A 15,215-nucleotide genomic window follows, 5' to 3' on the forward strand; every position below is an offset into this window, starting at 1 on the left:
ATACTTTGCACGTAATTAACAGAAAAATATGGTTCTACCTCTCATCAGTCCAAAATTATAAGATGCAATGCAAGCAAAAGTTTTTATTCCAATAGGTGCTAAGGGTTGGCCCCTGCACTAGTGACCTTAAACCCTTAAATTAATTAATTTTTATTTTAACTACCACCAAAAGATGCAGATTTTTATTCTCATTTTAATTATGATATTTTAAAATTTATCAGAGTTCCCAGATTTGCATAATTAATTAAAGAAAATTTTGGTTGTAAGAAAAGGGAGGCTAGACAGCACCGTGATAAATTTGTGTTTTGGGCTGCAGCAAGCATCTCTTATTTCTTAATATTTTGGACGACCCGATCCGCTGTGCCTATTGTTAAGTGTTTTGCTGCATACTTTCTTATGCAGTTCAGGTGGTTCAGATAATGCACGGCACACACAATAGTCCCCAGGTTGCCACATTTCATCCCCTTTGCGAGAATGCGAGTTTCTCTTCAGTCGCGCTCGGCGGTTGGCCGGTATGGTTTGTTAAAAAGAGATGCTGCCGAAAAAATCTTCAAAATTCGTTATTCGCCCGCTTTGTGCAAAGCTGAAGAAAACGCCGATAGCCTGTTAAATATTACGGTGAGTTTTCAATTCTAATTTGAAGTTAAAATCGAGAAAATCAGAAGAAAATAATTTAAAAAAATGCTTAAAAAAAATCACTGCGGCTAATAAAACGCGATTAATTTGTTTTCAGATGAGCAGCAGCCTCCTAGTACGGCGCCCAGGCACCAACCCTTAAAGGCTCTAGCTTCAAAAGTGCAGGGAACAAATATCTAGCAGGTCGCGTGATTAAAAAACGATTTTTATTTGACTCAAATTAATGTTTGCGTCTCTTTTATGATTTCAGTTGCTGCAAGTGCAAAGGATGCGCCCGCTCGGCATAGAAACAGACGCGCGACAATTTGGTTCTCTCTTGGGAGAAATGATTTTACGGCAAGATGACGAGTGAGTTCCATTTGAAATTATTGTGATTTTTTTCTATTTTTTGTCAATAAATAGTCACCAAAAACGAATTTCTAAATGTTTCATTCCCCGTGACGTCATGAAATAAATGACGTCACTGTTCACCTGAAAGGCTTTGGAAAGCGATCTGAAAGGTGTCGCTACAAAAGAATAAAGCGTCGCTATATGAAAGCTTACGGAAGGGCTTGGTACAGCGATCGGAAAGGTTTCGTAAAGGCTTCCCTCAAAACCTTTCCGAAGCCATTAATTTTTCAAAATAATGGCATCTGAAAGGTTTGCGAATGGCTTCAGCTTCCATTTCAGCTACATGAAGTGATAAAGGTTTCTTAAAAGCTATTGAAAGGTTTCGGAAAGGCTATTTAATGGCACACGATTTTTACTTGAGTCAGCCCCTAATTGTGTGAGGTCAAAACCGATAGCGTGTCCGATCAAGATGGAACAAATTGTTCCCTAAAAACCATTTTCGTTCAGTTTATTCGAAATTTTTTTTCGAAAATTGTTGAATATGGGTCAAGTCGATTATAACTCGGCCCCTAATTGTGTGAGGTCAAAACCGATAGCGTGTCCGATCAAGATGGAACAAATTGTTCCCTTAAGTGCAATTTTCATTAAGTTTATTCGAAATTTTTTTACGAAAATTTTTGAATATGTATCATGCTGTTTATAACTCGGCCCCTAATTGTCTTTGGTCAAAACCGAGAGCATATCCAATCAAGATGTACCAAAATCTTCCCTAAAGTGCCATTTTCGTCCAGTTAATTCGAAATTTTTTTCGAAAATTTTTGAATATACACATGCCGAATATAACTCGGCCCCTATTTGTCAGAGGTCAAAACCGATAGCATATCCAATCAAGATGTACCAAATTGTTCCCTAAAGTGCCATTTTCATTCTGTTTATTCCAAATATTTTTCGAAAATTTTTGAATATACCCATGCCGAATATAACTCGGCCCCTATTTGTCAGAGGTCAAAACCGATAGCATATCCGATTAAGATGGACCAAAATGTTCCCTAAAGTGCCATTTTCATTCTGTTAATTCCAAATTTTTTTTCGAAAATTTTTGAATATTGGTTGATTTTTCAATAACTGGCCCCTATTTGTCTGAGGGCAAAACCGATAGCATATCCTTTCAAAAGGGACCAAATTGTTCCCTTAAGTGCAATTTTCATTAAGTTTATTACAAATTTTTTTTCGAAAATTTTTAAATATGGGTCAAATCGTTTATAACTCGGTCCCGAATTGTCTGAGGTCAAAACCGATAGCATATCCGATTAAGAAGGACCAAATTGTTCCCATAAGTGCCATTTTCATTAAGTTTATTCGAAATGTTTTTCCGAAAATTTTTGATTATGGGTCGAGTCGGCTATAACTCGACCCCTTATTGTCTGAAATCAAAACGGATAGCATATCCGATCAAGATGGACCAAATTGTTGCCTAAAAAGCCATATTCGTTCAGTTTATTTGAAATTTTTTTTCGAAAATTTTTGAATTTAAGTTGATTCATCTATAACTCGGCCCCTAATTGTGTGAGGTCAAAACCGATAGCGTGTCCGATCAAGATGGAACAAATTGTTCCCTTAAGTGCAATTTTCATTAAGTTTATTCGAAATTTTTTTACGAAAATTTTTGAATATGTATCATGCTGTTTATAACTCGGCCCCTAATTGTCTGTGGTCAAAACCGAGAGCATATCCAATCAAGATGTACCAAATTATTCCCTAAAGTGCCATTTTCGTCCAGTTAATTCGAAATTTTTTTCGAAAATTTTTGAATATACACATGCCGAATATAACTCGGCCCCTATTTGTCAGAGGTCAAAACCGATAGCATATCCAATCAAGATGTACCAAATTGTTCCCTAAAGTGCCATTTTCATTCTGTTTATTCCAAATATTTTTCGAAAATTTTTGAATATACCCATGCCGAATATAACTCGGCCCCTATTTGTCAGAGGTCAAAACCGATAGCATATCCGATTAAGATGGACCAAAATGTTCCCTAAAGTGCCATTTTTATTCTGTTAATTCCAAATTTTTTTTCGAAAATTTTTGAATATTGGTTGATTTTTCAATAACTGGCCCCTATTTGTCTGAGGGCAAAACCGATAGCATATCCTTTCAAGAGGGACCAAATTGTTCCCTTAAGTGCAATTTTCATTAAGTTTATTCGAAATTTTTTTACGAAAATTTTTGAATATGGGACGAGTCGATTATAACTTGGTCCCGGATTGTCTGAAGTCAAAACCAATAGCATATCCGTTCAAGAAGGACCAAATTGTTCCCTAAAGTGCCATTTTCATTCTGTTTATTCCAAATTTTTTTTCGAAAATTTTTAAATATGGGACAAATCGTTTATAACTCGGTCCCGAATTGTCTGAGGTCAAAACCAATTGCATATCCGATCAAGATGGACCAAAAATTTTTGAATATGTATCATGCCGTTTATAACTCGGCCCCTAATTGTCTGTGGTCAAAACCGAGAGCATATCCAATCAAGATGTACCAAATTGTTCCCTAAAGTGCCATTTTCGTTCAGTTAATTCGAAATTTTTTTCGAAAATTTTTGAATATACCCATGCCGAATATAACTCGGCCCCTATTTGTCTGAGGTCAAAACCGATAGCATATCCGATTAAGATGGACCAAAATGTTCCCTAAAGTGCCATTTTCATTCTGTTAATTCCAAATTTTTTTTCGAAAATTTTTGAATATTGGTTGATTTTTCAATAACTGGCCCCTATTAGTCTGAGGGCAAAACCGATAGCATATCCTTTCAAGAGGGACCAAATTGTTCCCTTAAGTGCAATTTTCATTAAGTTTATTCGAAATTTTTTTACGAAAATTTTTGAATATGGGACGAGTCGATTATAACTTGGTCCCGGATTGTCTGAAGTCAAAACCGATAGCATATCCGATCAAGATGGACTAAATTGTTCCCTAAAGTGCCATTTTCGTTCAGTTTATTTGAAATTTTTTTTCGAAAATTTTTGAATTTGATTCAAGTCGCTTATAACTCGACCCCTAAATTTCTGAAGTCAAAACGGATAGCATATCCGATCATGATGGACCAAATTGTTGCCTAAAAAGCCATATTCGTTCAGTTTATTTGAAATTTTTTTTCGAAAATTTTTGAATTTAAGTTGATTCATCTATAACTCGGCCCCTAATTGTGTGAGGTCAAAACCGATAGCGTGTCCGATCAAGATGGAACAAATTGTTCCCTTAAGTGCAATTTTCATTAAGTTTATTCGAAATTTTTTTACGAAAATTTTTGAATATGTATCATGCTGTTTATAACTCGGCCCCTAATTGTCTGTGGTCAAAACCGAGAGCATATCCAATCAAGATGTACCAAATTATTCCCTAAAGTGCCATTTTCGTTCAGTTAATTCGAAATTTTTTTCGAAAATTTTTGAATATACCCATGCCGAATATAACTCGGCCCCTATTTGTCTGAGGTCAAAACCGATAGCATATCCGATTAAGATGGACCAAAATGTTCCCTAAAGTGCCATTTTCATTCTGTTAATTCCAAATTTTTTTTCGAAAATTTTTGAATATTGGTTGATTTTTCAATAACTGGCCCCTATTTGTCTGAGGGCAAAACCGATAGCATATCCGATCAAAAAGGACCAAATTGTTCCCTAAAGTGCCATTTTCATTCTGTTTATTCCAATTTTTTTTTCGAAAATTTTTAAATATGGGTCAAATCGTTTATAACTCGGTCCCGAATTGTCTGAGGTCAAAACCGATTGCATATCCGATCAAGATGGACCAAAAATTTTTGAATATGTATCATGCCGTTTATAACTCGGCCCCTAATTGTCTGTGGTCAAAACCGAGAGCATATCCAATCAAGATGTACCAAATTATTCCCTAAAGTGCCATTTTCGTTCAGTTAATTCGAAATTTTTTTCGAAAATTTTTGAATATACCCATGCCGAATATAACTCGGCCCCTATTTGTCTGAGGTCAAAACCGATAGCATATCCGATTAAGATGGACCAAAATGTTCCCTAAAGTGCCATTTTCATTCTGTTAATTCCAAATTTTTTTTCGAAAATTTTTGAATATTGGTTGATTTTTCAATAACTGGCCCCTATTAGTCTGAGGGCAAAACCGATAGCATATCCTTTCAAGAGGGACCAAATTGTTCCCTTAAGTGCAATTTTCATTAAGTTTATTCGAAATTTTTTTACGAAAATTTTTGAATATGGGACGAGTCGAATATAACTTGGTCCCGGATTGTCTGAAGTCAAAACCAATAGCATATCCGATCAAGAAGGACCAAATTGTTCCCTAAAGTGCCATTTTCATTCTGTTTATTCCAAATTTTTTTTCGAAAATTTTTGAATATACCCATGCCGAATATAACTCGGCCCCTATTTGTCTGAGGTCAAAACCGATAGCATATCCGATTAAGATGCACCAAAATGTTCCCTAAAGTGCCATTTTCATTCTGTTAATTCCAAATTTTTTTTCGAAAATTTTTGAATATTGGTTGATTTTTCAATAACTGGCCCCTATTTGTCTGAGGGCAAAACCGATAGCATATCCGATTAAGATGGACCAAAATGTTCCCTAAAGTGCCATTTTCATTCTGTTAATTCCAAATTTTTATACGAAAATTTTTGAATATGGGACGAGTCGATTATAACTTGGTCCTTGATTGTCTGAAGTCAAAACCAATAGCATATCCAATCAAGATGTACCAAATTGTTCCCTAAAGTGCCATTTTCGTTCAGTTAATTCGAAATTTTTTTCGAAAATTTTTGAATATACCCATGCCGAATATAACTCGGCCCCTATTTGTCTGAGGTCAAAACCGTTAGCATATCCTTTCAAGAGGGACCAAATTGTTCCCTTAAGTTCAATTTTCATTAAGTTTATTCGAAATTTTTTTACGAAAATTTTTGAATATGGGACGAGTCGATTATAACTTGGTCCCGGATTGTCTGAAGTCAAAACCGATAGCATATCCGTTCAAGAAGGACCAAATTGTTCCCTAAAGTGCCATTTTCGTTCTGTTTATTCCAAATTTTTTTTCGAAAATTTTTAAATATGGGACAAATCGTTTATAACTCGGTCCCGAATTGTCTGAGGTCAAAACCAATTGCATATCCGATCAAGATGGACCAAAAATTTTTGAATATGTATCATGCCGTTTATAACTCGGCCCCTAATTGTCTGTGGTCAAAACCGAGAGCATATCCAATCAAGATGTACCAAATTGTTCCCTAAAGTGCCATTTTCGTTCAGTTAATTCGAAATTTTTTTCGAAAATTTTTGAATATACCCATGCCGAATATAACTCGGCCCCTATTTGTCTGAGGTCAAAACCGATAGCATATCCGATTAAGATGGACCAAAATGTTCCCTAAAGTGCCATTTTCATTCTGTTAATTCCAAATTTTTTTTCGAAAATTTTTGAATATTGGTTGATTTTTCAATAACTGGCCCCTATTAGTCTGAGGGCAAAACCGATAGCATATCCTTTCAAGAGGGACCAAATTGTTCCCTTAAGTGCAATTTTCATTAAGTTTATTCGAAATTTTTTTACGAAAATTTTTGAATATGGGACGAGTCGATTATAACTTGGTCCCGGATTGTCTGAAGTCAAAACCAATAGCATATCCGATCAAGAAGGACCAAATTGTTCCCTAAAGTGCCATTTTCATTCTGTTTATTCCAAATTTTTTTTCGAAAATTTTTAAATATGGGTCAAATCGTTTATAACTCGGTCCCGAATTCTCTGAGGTCAAAACCGATAGCATATCCGATTAAGAAGGACCAAATTGTTCCCATAAGTGCCATTTTCATTAAGTTTATTCGAAATGTTTTTCCGAAAATTTTTGATTATGGGTCGAGTCGTTTATAACTTGGTCCCGAATTGCATGAGGTCAAAACGGATAGCATATCCTTTCAAGAGGGACCAAATTGTTCCCTTAAGTTCAATTTTCATTAAGTTTATTCGAAATTTTTTTACGAAAATTTTTGAATATGGGACGAGTCGATTATAAATTGTTCCCATAAGTGCCATTTTCATTCTAATTATTTGAAATTTTTTTCAAAAATTTTTGAATATGTATTTTGCCGTTTATAACTCGGCCCTTAATTGTCTGAGGTCAAAACCGATAGCATATCCAATCAAGATGTACCAAATTATTCCCTAAAGTGCCATTTTCGTTCAGTTAATTCGAAATTTTTTTCGAAAATTTTTGATTATGGGTCGAGTCGTTTATAACTTGGTCCCGAATTGTCTGAGGTCAAAACGGATAGCATATCCAATCAAGATGGACTAAATTGTTCCCATAAGTGCCATTTTCATTCTAATTATTTGAAATTTTTTTCAAAAATTTTTGAATATGTATTTTGCCGTTTATAACTCGGCCCTTAATTGTCTGAGGTCAAAACCGATAGCATATCCAATCAAGATGTACCAAATTATTCCCTAAAGTGCCATTTTCGTTCAGTTAATTCGAAATTTTTTTCGAAAATTTTTGAATATACCCATGCCGAATATAACTCAGCCCCTATTTGTCTGAGGTCAAAACCGTAAGCATATCCTTTCAAGAGGGACCAAATTGTTCCCTTAAGTTCAATTTTCATTAAGTTTATTCGAAATTTTTTTACGAAAATTTTTGAATGTGGGACGAGTCGATTATAACTCGGCCCCTAATTGTGTGAGGTCAAAACCGATAGCGTGTCCGATCAAGATGGAACAAATTGTTCCCTTAAGTGCAATTTTCATTAAGTTTATTCGAAATTTTTTTACGAAAATTTTTGAATATGTATCATGCTGTTTATAACTCGGCCCCTAATTGTCTGTGGTCAAAACCGAGAGCATATCCAATCAAGATGTACCAAATTATTCCCTAAAGTGCCATTTTCGTCCAGTTAATTCGAAATTTTTTTCGAAAATTTTTGAATATACACATGCCGAATATAACTCGGCCCCTATTTGTCAGAGGTCAAAACCGATAGCATATCCAATCAAGATGTACCAAATTGTTCCCTAAAGTGCCATTTTCATTCTGTTTATTCCAAATATTTTTCGAAAATTTTTGAATATACCCATGCCGAATATAACTCGGCCCCTATTTGTCAGAGGTCAAAACCGATAGCATATCCGATTAAGATGGACCAAAATGTTCCCTAAAGTGCCATTTTTATTCTGTTAATTCCAAATTTTTTTTCGAAAATTTTTGAATATTGGTTGATTTTTCAATAACTGGCCCCTATTTGTCTGAGGGCAAAACCGATAGCATATCCTTTCAAGAGGGACCAAATTGTTCCCTTAAGTGCAATTTTCATTAAGTTTATTCGAAATTTTTTTACGAAAATTTTTGAATATGGGACGAGTCGATTATAACTTGGTCCCGGATTGTCTGAAGTCAAAACCAATAGCATATCCGTTCAAGAAGGACCAAATTGTTCCCTAAAGTGCCATTTTCATTCTGTTTATTCCAAATTTTTTTTCGAAAATTTTTAAATATGGGACAAATCGTTTATAACTCGGTCCCGAATTGTCTGAGGTCAAAACCAATTGCATATCCGATCAAGATGGACCAAAAATTTTTGAATATGTATCATGCCGTTTATAACTCGGCCCCTAATTGTCTGTGGTCAAAACCGAGAGCATATCCAATCAAGATGTACCAAATTGTTCCCTAAAGTGCCATTTTCGTTCAGTTAATTCGAAATTTTTTTCGAAAATTTTTGAATATACCCATGCCGAATATAACTCGGCCCCTATTTGTCTGAGGTCAAAACCGATAGCATATCCGATTAAGATGGACCAAAATGTTCCCTAAAGTGCCATTTTCATTCTGTTAATTCCAAATTTTTTTTCGAAAATTTTTGAATATTGGTTGATTTTTCAATAACTGGCCCCTATTAGTCTGAGGGCAAAACCGATAGCATATCCTTTCAAGAGGGACCAAATTGTTCCCTTAAGTGCAATTTTCATTAAGTTTATTCGAAATTTTTTTACGAAAATTTTTGAATATGGGACGAGTCGATTATAACTTGGTCCCGGATTGTCTGAAGTCAAAACCAATAGCATATCCGATCAAGAAGGACCAAATTGTTCCCTAAAGTGCCATTTTCATTCTGTTTATTCCAAATTTTTTTTTGAAAATTTTTAAATATGGGTCAAATCGTTTATAACTCGGTCCCGAATTCTCTGAGGTCAAAACCGATAGCATATCCGATTAAGAAGGACCAAATTGTTCCCATAAGTGCCATTTTCATTAAGTTTATTCGAAATGTTTTTCCGAAAATTTTTGATTATGGGTCGAGTCGTTTATAACTTGGTCCCGAATTGCATGAGGTCAAAACGGATAGCATATCCGTTCAAGATGGACCAAATTGTCCTCTAAAGTGCCATTTTCGTTCAGTTTATTCGAAATTTTTTTTACGAAAATTTTTGAATATGGGTCATGCCGTTTATAACTCGGCCCCTATTTGTCTGAGGTCTAAACCGATAGCATATCCGATTAAGATGGACCAAAATGTTCCCTAAAGTGCCATTTTCATTCTGTTAATTTCAAATTTTTTTTCGAAAATTTTAAAATATGGGTCAAGTCGATTATTTCTCGGCCCCTAATTGTCTGAGGTAAAAACCGCTAGCATATCCTTTCAAGAGGGACCAAATTGTTCCCTTAAGTGCAATTTTCAATAAGTTTATTCGAAATTTTTTTATGAAAATTTTTGAATATGTATCATGCCGTTTATAACTCGGCCCCTAATTGTCTGTGGTCAAAACCGAGAGCATATCCAATCAAGATGTACCAAATTATTCCCTAAAGTGCCATTTTCGTTCAGTTAATTCGAAATTTTTTTCGAAAATTTTTGAATATACCCATGCCGAATATAACTCGGCCCCTATTTGTCTGAGGTCAAAACCGATAGCATATCCGATTAAGATGGACCAAAATGTTCCCTAAAGTGCCATTTTCATTCTGTTAATTCCAAATTTTTTTTCGAAAATTTTTGAATATTGGTTGATTTTTCAATAACTGGCCCCTATTTGTCTGAGGGCAAAACCGATAGCATATCCTTTCAAGAGGGACCAAATTGTTCCCTTAAGTGCAATTTTCATTAAGTTTATTCGAAATTTTTTTTCGAAAATTTTTAAATATGGGTCAAATCGTTTATAACTCGGTCCCGAATTGTCTGAGGTCAAAACCGATAGCATATCCGATTAAGAAGGACCAAATTGTTCCCATAAGTGCCATTTTCATTAAGTTTATTCGAAATGTTTTTCCGAAAATTTTTGATTATGGGTCGAGTCGTTTATAACTTGGTCCCGAATTGTCTGAGGTCAAAACGGATAGCATATCCGATCAAGATGGACTAAATTGTTCCCATAAGTGCCATTTTCATTCTAATTATTTGAAATTTTTTTCAAAAATTTTTGAATATGTATTTTGCCGTTTATAACTCGGCCCTTAATTGTCTGAGGTCAAAACCGATAGCATATCCAATCAAGATGTACCAAATTATTCCCTAAAGTGCCATTTTCGTTCAGTTAATTCGAAATTTTTTTCGAAAATTTTTGAATATACCCATGCCGAATATAACTCAGCCCCTATTTGTCTGAGGTCAAAACCGTTAGCATATCCTTTCAAGAGGGACCAAATTGTTCCCTTAAGTTCAATTTTCATTAAGTTTATTCGAAATTTTTTTACGAAAATTTTTGAATATGGGACGAGTCGATTATAACTTGGTCCCGGATTGTCTGAAGTCAAAACCGATAGCATATCCGATCAAGATGGACTAAATTGTTCACTAAAGTGCCATTTTCGTTCAGTTTATTTGAAATTTTTTTTCGAAAATTTTTGAATATGATTCAAGTCGGCTATAACTCGACCCCTAATTGTCTGAAATCAAAACGGATAGCATATCCGATCAAGAAGGACCAAATTGTTCCCTAAAGGGCCATTTCGTTCAGTTAATTCGAAATTTTTTTTCGAAACTTTTTTAATATGATTCAAGTCGCTTATAACTCGACCCCTAATTGTCTGAATTAAAAACGGATAGCATATCCGATCAAGATGGACCAAATTGTTGCCTAAAAAGCCATATTCGTTCAGTTTATTTGAAATTTTTTTTCGAAAATTTTTGAATTTAAGTTGATTCATCTATACCTCCTCAAGTAAAATTTGTTTCCTGTCCGTAGCCTTTCTGAAACATTTAACTTGTCTTTCCGAAGCCATTCAGAGAGATTTTAAACCTTTCCGAAACCTTTAAGATACCTTTCTAAAGACAGTCAAGAAAACGACCAATTTTCTCTTACTTTGATGAAACCTTTCCTAACCTTTTCTCAAGCCTTTAATATTATATTTTACATGTTGACAATTTCCCCGTGAATTACGAACCCATTCAGAAGCCATTCCGCAACCATTCAGCTTGTTCGCGTATCTTTGATTTTTTTTCTATTTATCTCGCGACCCTGTCCCAAGCCTTTCTGTAGCTTTTCATAGTGCAGCGTGCGTTTGAGCATAATGCAATGACGTCATCAACTGCATGGGCCCGCGCCACTGTCCTAACAAAGCCTCGCACGGGTTGCAATAATAATAGGGAAGATTCTTTTTTTTTTTTTTAGAATTATTCCACCTCTCTCTGCTTGCTGCTTGGGCCGCGGTCAAGAATGTTTTTACGAGTCCTGTCGAAAATGCAACGTCGCTCCTCAGCTCTGCTTACGAAAATCTTAAAGTGCACGGCGGGAGGAGAGCAGTTTGAAGTAAAATATAAAATATTTATTATTAAAATTAACTTCATGTGATCATTGAAGCGATGCAAGTTTGAATTAAGCTAACATACAATGCCATTTTGCGCGTGTATGCAAATAGTAATTAGATTGCGTTGAAACATTTTGCTTATAGTTAGTCGTTTTAAAAAAATAATTATTAATTTAATTGTTATTCTATATTTATCAGTTCTAGTAACAATTATAAATTTGTATAATCTTGGAAAAAATCTAACCATTGATTTTTCGGGATGGATTTATAAAATTCCTTTAATTCGTACCTGATAAAGAAATAATTAATTAATTCATTTTTCAATTTTGAGAAAAAATTAAATTGAGGCATTTGCCTTAAAGATGGCTTCAAGCGTCATATAACCTTTCTTTTTTGAATTAAGAAAATATATTCGATTTTTTAAAAATCACCTAAATCGGACTGATAGAACCAGAGATACACATTTTTCATTCACAGAAAAATAAAATCTCTTTTAGCGCCGACACACACTTGCAGCAAGTGGACCTCCGCTTTCAAGCGTTCCATACTTTGGCGGCGAAACTTTAGTTTTTGCTAATTATCTCGAGAACGGTTTAATATTATTTGATCGAATTATCACTAAAGGTGCGGCTTTGATCCCTCCATATAAATATTATAAAAATAAATTTTTAGAATTTTAGCAATATGCATAATTTCTCAATTTTGCACTTTAATTACAAAAATGTATTCAAGAAAAAGGTCACAACTACGTAATTATTATTCTGTATCTTAATTGAACATTTCTTATTTAAGTTATATGCATAGCAAGTACCCTGCTCTAACGGGTTTATTTAAAAATAATTAGGAATGGCAAAAAACGTGTCTATCACACAAAACTAATGGTTGCTAATACTTTGCACGTAATTAACAGAAAAATATGGTTCTACCTCTCATCAGTCCAAAATTATAAGATGCAATGCAAGCAAAAGTTTTTATTCCAATAGGTGCTAAGGGTTGGCCCCTGCACTAGTGACCTTAAACCCTTAAATTAATTAATTTTTATTTTAACTACCACCAAAAGATGCAGATTTTTATTCTCATTTTAATTATGATATTTTAAAATTTATCAGAGTTCCCAGATTTGCATAATTAATTAAAGAAAATTTTGGTTGTAAGAAAAGGGAGGCTAGACAGCACCGTGATAAATTTGTGTTTTGGGCTGCAGCAAGCATCTCTTATTTCTTAATATTTTGGACGACCCGATCCGCTGTGCCTATTGTTAAGTGTTTTGCTGCATACTTTCTTATGCAGTTCAGGTGGTTCAGATAATGCACGGCACACACAATAGTCCCCAGGTTGCCACATTTCATCCCCTTTGCGAGAATGCGAGTTTCTCTTCAGTCGCGCTCGGCGGTTGGCCGGTATGGTTTGTTAAAAAGAGATGCTGCCGAAAAAATCTTCAAAATTCGTTATTCGCCCGCTTTGTGCAAAGCTGAAGGAAACGCCGATAGCCTGTTAAATATTACGGTGAGTTTTCAATTCTAATTTGAAGTTAAAATCGAGAAAATCAGAAGAAAATAATTTAAAAAAATGCTTAAAAAAAATCACTGCGGCTAATAAAACGCGATTAATTTGTTTTCAGATGAGCAGCAGCCTCCTAGTACGGCGCCCAGGCACCAACCCTTAAAGGCTCTAGCTTCAAAAGTGCAGGGAACAAATATCTAGCAGGTCGCGTGATTAAAAAACGATTTTTATTTGACTCAAATTAATGTTTGCGTCTCTTTTATGATTTCAGTTGCTGCAAGTGCAAAGGATGCGCCCGCTCGGCATAGAAACAGACGCGCGACAATTTGGTTCTCTCTTGGGAGAAATGATTTTACGGCAAGATGACGAGTGAGTTCCATTTGAAATTATTGTGATTTTTTTCTATTTTTTGTCAATAAATAGTCACCAAAAACGAATTTCTAAATGTTTCATTCCCCGTGACGTCATGAAATAAATGACGTCACTGTTCACCTGAAAGGCTTTGGAAAGCGATCTGAAAGGTGTCGCTACAAAAGAATAAAGCGTCGCTATATGAAAGCTTACGGAAGGGCTTGGTACAGCGATCGGAAAGGTTTCGTAAAGGCTTCCCTCAAAACCTTTCCGAAGCCATTAATTTTTCAAAATAATGGCATCTGAAAGGTTTGCGAATGGCTTCAGCTTCCATTTCAGCTACATGAAGTGATAAAGGTTTCTTAAAAGCTATTGAAAGGTTTCGGAAAGGCTATTTAATGGCACACGATTTTTACTTGAGTCAGCCCCTAATTGTGTGAGGTCAAAACCGATAGCGTGTCCGATCAAGATGGAACAAATTGTTCCCTAAAAACCATTTTCGTTCAGTTTATTCGAAATTTTTTTTCGAAAATTGTTGAATATGGGTCAAGTCGATTATAACTAATTATAACTATTTGTCTGAGGTCAAAACCGATTGCAAATCCGATTAAGATGGACCAAAATGTTCCCTAAAGTGCCATTTTCATTCTGTTAATTTCAAATTATTTTTCGAAAATTTTAAAACATGGGTCAAGTCGATTATTTCTCGGCCCCTAATTGTCTGAGGTAAAAACCGCTAGCATATCCGATTAAGATGGACCAAAATGTTCCCTAAAGTGCCATTTTCATTCTGTTAATTTCAAATTTTTTTTCGAAAATTTTAAAATATGGGTCAAGTCGATTATTTCTCGGCCCCTAATTGTCTGAGGTAAAAACCGCTAGCATATCCTTTCAAGAGGGACCAAATTGTTCCCTTAAGTGCAATTTTCAATAAGTTTATTCGAAATTTTTTTATGAAAATTTTTGAATATGTATCATGCCGTTTATAACTCGGCCCCTAATTGTCTGTGGTCAAAACCGAGAGCATATCCAATCAAGATGTACCAAATTATTCCCTAAAGTGCCATTTTCGTTCAGTTAATTCGAAATTTTTTTCGAAAATTTTTGAATATACCCATGCCGAATATAACTCGGCCCCTATTTGTCTGAGGTCAAAACCGATAGCATATCCGATTAAGATGGACCAAAATGTTCCCTAAAGTGCCATTTTCATTCTGTTAATTCCAAATTTTTTTTCGAAAATTTTTGAATATTGGTTGATTTTTCAATAACTGGCCCCTATTTGTCTGAGGGCAAAACCGATAGCATATCCTTTCAAGAGGGACCAAATTGTTCCCTTAAGTGCAATTTTCATTAAGTTTATTACAAATTTTTTTTCGAAAATTTTTAAATATGGGTCAAATCGTTTATAACTCGGTCCCGAATTGTCTGAGGTCAAAACCGATAGCATATCCGATTAAGAAGGACCAAATTGTTCCCATAAGTGCCATTTTCATTAAGTTTATTCGAAATGTTTTTCCGAAAATTTTTGATTATGGGTCGAGTCGTTTATAACTTGGTCCCGAATTGTCTGAGGTCAAAACGGATAGCATATCCAATCAAGATGGACTA

At 34.9% G+C, this 15,215-nt stretch overlaps 2 long non-coding RNA genes across 2 annotated transcripts; both read left to right on the forward strand.

Moving 5' to 3' along the window:
- Positions 1-509: 509 nt before the first annotated feature.
- Positions 510-1,043, forward strand: LOC132204953 (uncharacterized). Its single transcript, XR_009442625.1, has 3 exons — positions 510-618; positions 734-819; positions 887-1,043. It is a non-coding gene; the product is annotated as an uncharacterized LOC132204953 (long non-coding RNA).
- Positions 1,044-13,137: 12,094 nt separating this feature from the next.
- Positions 13,138-13,681, forward strand: LOC132204962 (uncharacterized). Its single transcript, XR_009442632.1, has 3 exons — positions 13,138-13,256; positions 13,372-13,457; positions 13,525-13,681. It is a non-coding gene; the product is annotated as an uncharacterized LOC132204962 (long non-coding RNA).
- Positions 13,682-15,215: the final 1,534 nt, after the last annotated feature.

Source organism: Neocloeon triangulifer, unplaced genomic scaffold (assembly GCF_031216515.1).
Source record: "Neocloeon triangulifer isolate White Clay Creek 2 clone unplaced genomic scaffold, ASM3121651v1 ptg000026l, whole genome shotgun sequence".
NCBI lineage: Eukaryota > Metazoa > Arthropoda > Insecta > Ephemeroptera > Baetidae > Neocloeon > Neocloeon triangulifer.